The sequence below is a fragment of the Alligator sinensis genome, unplaced genomic scaffold (genome assembly GCF_000455745.1).
Source record: "Alligator sinensis unplaced genomic scaffold, ASM45574v1 scaffold366_1, whole genome shotgun sequence".
Lineage (NCBI taxonomy): Eukaryota > Metazoa > Chordata > Crocodylia > Alligatoridae > Alligator > Alligator sinensis.
In genome coordinates this window covers 754,867-762,701 of record NW_005841851.1, presented here as the reverse complement: position 1 = coordinate 762,701, position 7,835 = coordinate 754,867, and the positions used below count along the sequence as shown (strand labels likewise).

The 7,835-nt window shown below is 45.0% G+C and overlaps 1 protein-coding gene across 2 annotated transcripts in view; it reads right to left on the bottom strand.

The window, feature by feature from the left end:
* Window positions 1-7,835, bottom strand: part of PEX14 (peroxisomal biogenesis factor 14) — an 88,465-nt gene that overhangs the window by 80,361 nt on the left and 269 nt on the right. The window lies entirely within an intron of this gene.

Here is a 7,835-nt window from a genome sequence, read left to right as displayed (position 1 = left end):
GTTAGTTCATCCTGCTTGCTCCCCATGCTCCTAGCATTAGTGTATAGGCACTTGAGCCCTGTGACTGGCGTCTTCCATTGCCTTCATATTTCGCTACCTCTTCCATTCCTCACCCTGCTCACCAAGATTTTATGGCAGGGTCAGGAAAGCCACCAAGCGATCTCAGGGTCTCCCCAATCCTCCAGAAAAAGTGGGAGAAATTTGGAGATTAAAACAAAAGTGTAGCTTGCAAGATGTATTTCGATACTAAGATTAAGCTAACACTTTGGAGACTGAAAATATGTGGGTACCTTTTCAAACATTATTTTGTTTGGCTGCCGTGCAAGAACACTGATGGCCAGGGGATTAAACATGCTTGGGGGAAGATTTCAAAGAAGGAAATGCATTATTTATTTATTCTCTGCATTACATAGGGGCTCTAACCAGTGACCAGGATCTCAGTGCTAGGTACTGTACAGTATATCAAAGTATGGGGGATAACCCACTATTAAGAGCAATATAAAAGTTTATTTATGAGCATGAGAGGGAAACTGAGATAGGAGCATCACAGGGCCTATTTGCCTCGCTACAGGAGCCTCGGGAGTGGCTTTCCCATGGCTACCCTGTGTGGGAGGCTAGATCAGAGCTCAGGTAATGCCATAAACAAAGGCCCACCTTTGCCAGTACCACCCCCATCGAAGAACTAGAATGGTCAAATGTGCAGACTTCCCCTGCCTTGGTCAACTGGCAAGTCCAAAATTTTAACCAGGTCCCTGACTGCCAGACACCTTGGACCATCTTCAGCATCAAATGCAAAACCCAGTAAGTGTGGGCAGGTAGGATTCACTCTTTTGAAAATGCTTCAAGTTCCTACGGACAGTATTAGGTGAATGGGCAAAAATCTCTGCTCAGCTTTGCCTGACGCAGTTGTACATCTTTCTTTCCAAACTTCCATACCACCACCCCATATTCATGGTTAAAGATGATGTTAGACACCAGATGCCTGTAAGCTTCATTCAAAGCCCGCTAAGATCAATGCAAATGACTGCAACAGTGTTTGGATCAGAACTTCTGCGAACATGCATTGCAGCAGGTACACCAGGAAACTTCACTCAACTCCCAAAGTCACATGTAGTTACAGAGGCAACTTTCCATGTCATTATTCCCAAGACCTGCTTATGTAAATTTGGTTATTTGGAATACACACACTTTGCCCTTCCGTAACAACTTCCAGGGAACTCAAAGCATTTTTAAAAAGAAAATTAGGTCTTCCACACTAATGTGATATTTAACTTCCTTATTCCTATTTTACAGTTATGAAAACTGAGGCTCTGAGAGGTTAAGAGACTTGTCCGGGAGCACACAGTAAATCAGTGTCAAAGTGAAAAAGAAATCCAGGTGCTTCAATCCCCACTTCTCTGCACTCACAACAGACCATACAACAACGACAATACTCTACTAATGCCCTAAACACTGCTCGTTGTAGTCAAACCAATATTTGCTGTGCACTAGTGTTATATATTTGTGGGACATTTGGCTAGCCCTGGAAGTTGACCAATTCTGGATTTGAAATGATTAATTCCTGCATGTGAAACAAAGGGAAACCAGTGGATGTGGTATACCTTGATTTTAGCAAGGCTTTTGGTACCGTCTCCCACAACATTCTTGCAGGCAAGCTAAGGAAGTACGGACTGGATGAATGGACTGTAAGCTGAAGAGAAAACTGGCTGGAGCATCGGGCTCAGACGGTAGTAATCAATGGCTTGATGTCTAGCTGGCAGCCAGTATCAAGTGGAGTGACCCAGGGGTCAGTTCTGGGGTCGATTTTGTTCAATGTCTACATCAACAACCTGGAAAATGGCACAGAGTGCACCCTCAGCAAGTTTTCAGGTGACACCAAGCTGGTGGGGGGGGGGGGGGGGGGGGAGAGAAGAAGCAGGTAGTTGATATGCTGGAGGGTAGGGCTAGGATTCAGAGTGACCTAGACAAATTGGAGGATTGGGCCAAAAGAAATCTCATGAGGTTCACCAAGGACAAGTGCAAAGTCCTGCCCTTCAGACAGTACAATCCCATGCCCCGGTACAGGCTGGGGGCTGACTGGCTGGGCAGCAGCTCTGCAGAAAGGAGCTGGGGGTTACAGTGGGAAATAAGCCGAATATGAACCAGCAGTGTGGCCTTGTTGCATAGGTGGCTAATGGAGATTTAATAGCAGCCTTTAACTACCTGAAGGAGGGTTCAAAAGCGGATGGAGCTGGACTGTTCTCAGTGGTGGCTGATGACAGAACAAGGAGCAACAGTCTCAAGTTGCAGCAAGGGAAGTTTTGGTTAGATATTAAGAAGGATCCTCTCATTAACAGGGTAGTAAAGCACTGGAACCCAGAGAGGTGGTGGTGGAATCTCCATCCTTGGAGGTTTTTAAGACCCGGCTAGACAAAGCTTTGGCTGGGGCCATCTAGTTGGGGATGGTCCTGCTTTGTGCAGGGCGTCGGGCTAGATCAGCGTTTTTCAACCTGTGGGTCACAACCCAAAAGAATATGAAAGGGTTGTGAAAAAATTTAAAAAATGTATCAACAAACTTAAAAGATGGATACTCCTTTAAATGAGAAATATGTGAGAAACCATGGCTTTTCCCTTGGAGGCTGGCAGAGTTCCAGCTTGTCCCAGCTTGAAAGAGGGCTGCTTAGGGCCCCCCATCCCCCACACATTCCTCCCTGCCCCACATACCCACCCCCTACCCCACACACTGGAGGGCTAAGGCCCAGTGGAAAGGGCAATGAGTCAGGAATGAGTGGCACTGGGTCAGGAGTGGCCATCAATGTTTACAAATGGGTCCTGGTACAAAGAGGTTGAGAACCACTGAACTAGGTGACCTCCTGAGGTCCCCATCCAATGCTAATTTTCTAGGATTCTAAGGGCCCTGTAGGAAAACCATATAGGATCCTGAATACTCACTGGGCAAATACTGAAGTGCTCTGATCAAGAACCACCTTGAAACATGCAGACTACATGCACCTGCCTAGCTGGACTATTTAAGGTATTTTTATTGCATCAGCCATGGTTACAACTTTTTGATGTAAAGGGAGACCGTACATTTCCCTTATACAGCAAATGGGATAACTGTATTGCTAAAGGACTTGCCTTATAAGTCAGACCACTACTTGAAAATGAGCCAGGGCAGGAAAGAACACATTTTGCTTCCATTTGATGATTATTTAGCAGACTTTAAAAATTAGTTTGGTGGACGCTAGTGGCCAGATCATCTGTTGCCAGCAGTTTCAGCGGAGAGGTCAGAGACAGTGGCAGGCCTGGAAGGAGGTTGTCTTGATGAGGTTCTGCAGCAGATAAAGGAATTAAGTCTCTATGCATACAAATAAGGACCTTTCAAGAGCTCTAAATTTGCTTTAGGTGTCTCTTTTCCAAGGGGGTGGGAGGGACCAAACAGCTGGGTTTGGTTTCAGACCAGAGTGGGTTTGATGCAACTTAAAAAGCGTGTTTAGCTGCACATAAAACATTTTAATCCTTGGGTCTTACAGCTCCTTTTACTTCTGCGAGTACAAGGTGCCAGGCCAACAGTGCATTCCATTCACAACATCATCTCTCCAGCTTGGTCTCCACATTAAACTAGACACGGTTGGACCCTTGAGCATAATCCATTCTGCAGCATTATACTTCAGAAAAGAGAAACCCTGCCCAGTCATCACTGCAGTACCCATTTCAGCACCAAGTCCCACTCAGCCATTGACTTTCAAGCCTTTTATGAGTCGCACAGACTTGCCACATGCTGATTTCTGGGTTAGTGGATTCTCAGCTTCTGCACATAATTAAACAACTAATTAGGTGTAATTTGTGTACCAAACCAAGTGGCTTGAAAAATTTAAAATATTATTTAATCCTATAGCACCACTGCCAAATATTTCAAAGATATTCAAGATTCTCCTGCAGCAAAAGCATTCACAGTTAGCTGGAAAACTGGAAGCCAAGGCTGCTGGCTTGCGAGGCTCAGTCATCAAGCTCAGTGCCAGCAAGTTCACCATCAGAGAAATACTGATGTCCTAAGCAAAACTAGGAAACTGATGTTTTAAAACAGCCCTATTCATTTCATCATGCTTCCTCTATTTCTTTTTCCCGGTCTTTATTATTGGAACACTCAGGGGAAAACAGGATCTTTGATGTTATTTGATTATTTCAAAAAGGCACTGTCAAAGGCCTGAGAAATCTACCAGAAATGTTATGGCCTTTTTGAAAATGGGTATATAACCATATCACGAAATGTTGTTTGGACCCCAGCTTCCCTATGCACTGCTTATAACCAGCACACTGCTGCACTGTACTAATATGTGGGAATTGGAAAATAGAACTAAGTAGAAACAGATGAGAAACTAAAAGGAAACTGGTGGTTCTCTTTTCATTATTAGAGCTAATTACATCCTGGCCAGGAAAAATGTTGAGGACTAAGCACTAGCTGATCAAGAAGGGTTATACCATACACCTTTCTGCTTGTGCCAAAGTATGTAACAATAGTAAACAAAGCGTATCAATAGTGAAAAGTAAATACTTTTAGTTTAAGTTACTAAGGTCTGCACTCTGCCCTTAGTTGAGGGTGATGTCAAAGTTCCCATGACTTCAGTGAGAACAAGATCAGAGTCTACATTAACGTATTAGTAGTAAGGAGATTTGTTATGATTTTTATCTTAGCCCAACCATGTCCCCTGCTCCTGCTGCTTCATCCAAGATTAGAGACTTTGTTTTCTCTTTCTACCAAATCCTGCCTTACTAAAAAAAAGTAAGTGAAATTTGAGAGCACTAACACTTCCCAGGATCAAATCTTGTGCAGGACACGCTGCCAATAACTTAAAGAATTGGCAAGAGAATTCTAAGAGGGGCAATCAGCAGCAGAAACTGACAGGACTTGGAAAGGAGATATACAGCAGGCAGGCTGCATGCGAGTGCACAGACTACTACATAAGGAGGGAAAAGAATGCCACACACAAGCAGGGCTGTTTCTCAGAAGAATGATCTTTAAAGATTACTGTATGGCAATAGCTGTTCCTTAACCACAGTTCAGTGCCACCTCCCCTACGTGAGTCTAAACACACCTCCAGGCCTGTCCTACACCTCAGCGGTGGCCAGCTGGAATGATGACATGCCAATAGCCTAAAGGGAGTCAACTGCTTCATGACTCTTTGCAATGCCAGCACCTCCACACATATGATAGTGGAGTCCAGCAAGCAAGAGGTTAACCAGCCCCTTCCACCCAGAATGGCTTCAGGCAGCAGATGCCATTCCTCCAGCACAGCCAAAAAACATATTTATCTGCTCCCCAATTAAATTAAATCAATCACACACACACACACACACACACAAAACATATAAATTGCCCTGTGTGGAACAAAATTACCCTCCAGCAGGCTGTACAGGAGAGAGGAGGATTCCATCACATCTCAAACCCAACAAACATTGACTGATGAGCTAGTTGAGCACTACTATATCAACTTTTTTTATGGGGGAAGCAGAGAGAGAAGCCAGTGAAATGATTTGCCTTGCATCACAGAAGTCAATGTCAGCGCTGGGGTTAAGACCCAGGAAGTTCTTGTGCCCCAACTGTTAAATCATATTTATTGAACCTACACAAAAGGAGACATTTCCATTCCAAACCATCTTACTTCCTTTCAAGGCAATGCAGTTCAGGATAACTGAAATAAGAAGGCTCATTAGAAGAATGAATGAAGACAACACCATATACAACTGCATGAAAACTTAGTATTTCTTAAGCCAGCCAACTTTCCAGGGGGCGCAGTCATTCACCAAATTTCTTTGTAGAGCTCCTTGAGCCACTGGTCAGCTCCTGTCCATCCCAGGCATTTACCCAGAGTGACCAGGTCCGCCCTATAATGCCCATACCATAACACACCAGCAAGGCCAGAAACAAACCAAGTCCAGCAAACTTTAGCTTTAACCTGCTACCTTAATCTTTGGACAGTTACACAGATTCAAGTAAAGGGATACATATACATAAAAAATAATTTAGCTCTGTTCTATTTCAGTTTAGTATGAATCTGTTCCCAACTGGCTTAACCTAACCTGAATTTAGCTATTGGGATCCACCCAGGAGTCTCAATGTGTTTGTCAAACCAGTGCAAGTTTGCAGACAACACAAATTAGAGCTGTAACTGCCTTGGTGGCAGGCCTGAACTCCCTCAGTTTCCTTTCTGCTGCCTGAAACCCTTCTCCAGACCTTCACATCTCGCATCCTTTTTTACTATTGCAGCTTCCTCCTCTGTGGTTTCCTCAGGTACCATCACAGGTAAACCTGCATGTATAAACAATAGCTCAAGCTCTCCATCTCCTCTGCAGGCTTCCCCATTCACTTCAGGATCCAGTTTAAAATAAAAATTCTCCCCATAGTTTTTAAATACCCTCTTTGGCTTTGCCAGAGCCAGTCTCCTGAGCCTTATGTGCCACTACTCCCCTTCACACTTGGTTTGTGAAGACATTTACATTGAACTCCTCACAGAAAAGGCCTTGCACATTGTTCGTGCCCAAGCTTTCTCCACAGCTGCTCCTGTTGCTTCTTATTTTCTTTACCAACACTCCACCTCATTTCAAATCCCAGCTGAAGCATATTTTCTATTCCTTGTCTCTCATTATCATTGAATTATAGAAAACCAGGGCTAGAAGGAATCTGGAGGTCATCTAACCCAAGCCCCTACACCAGGCAGTATCTCTTGCATCTAAATCAACCTAAACAAGTGTTGTGTAACTGCATCGAAACACTTTCAATGATCTCTTCCACTGCTTAAACACCTTCAGAGTTAGACCGTTATTCCTAATATCCACTCTAAATCATCCATGACTACTTGTCCTGCTCCAGGTGACCACTGAGAATGACTAACGACCACGCTCTTTATAACAGACCTTTTTTGTATCCGAAGATTGTTCTCAAATCCCCCTTGTATCATAGCCTTCTTTCTTTCACTAAATGACCCCAATTCTTCCAACCTTTCGTTATATGTAATATTGTCAAGATATCTAGCCACGTCTGCCGTTCTCCTCTGGACTCTCTTCAACTGGTCCGCGTGTCTCTCAAAGCGCCCGGGACTGGATAAAGCACCTCACCAGTGCTGACCGCTTTTCATGCCCAGCACAGACGCTCCTGTTCATAGACTCCAGTGTGACAACAGCTCGTTTCCACACTACAACATTGTTCGGTCACATTCAAACTGTGACCCAGTACAGCCAGTTCTCCATTTTTTTCTGCAATACTGCAACATTGTTAGTCAATCTTCATTTTGCATTTAATTGCTCCTTCCAAAGTGCACTATCTTGCACTATTCCTTATTGAATATTATCCTTTTCATGTCACACTTTCCCCCACCCCCCAAGTTATCAAGGTCATTTTAAATCCTCAACCTTTCCCTCCAAAGTTTCTTCTGCCCATGAGGCTCAGTCTCATCCTCCGAGTTAATAAGCGCGCACTCGGCTCTATCATCCAGGTTACTAATTAAAGCACAGAACAGTACGAGACCAGGACGCACGCCTGGCAAAAGCCTGGGACAGATGCCAGACCCACTCGACGCTGCCCCCAGTCGGACACGGAGCCGCAGACGACTCCCGCCGGCCTGACGATCCAGTCCACTGCGCGCATCGACCCTACGGCAGCTCTTATTTCTGTAGCCTCCTCCTTCGCAAGAGGTCCCCGCAGCGCTGCTCGCTCACAGGGTCCCTCACACGCTGCTTGCCCCCGTCACGAGGCTGCCATCGGCTTTGACGACCCCACCTTGGCTACGACTCGCCCCCTCGTGCTCTTCGAGGTGCTGGCGAGTCGTGGCACCAGCTCGGGTGGGGGAGGGGCCCCA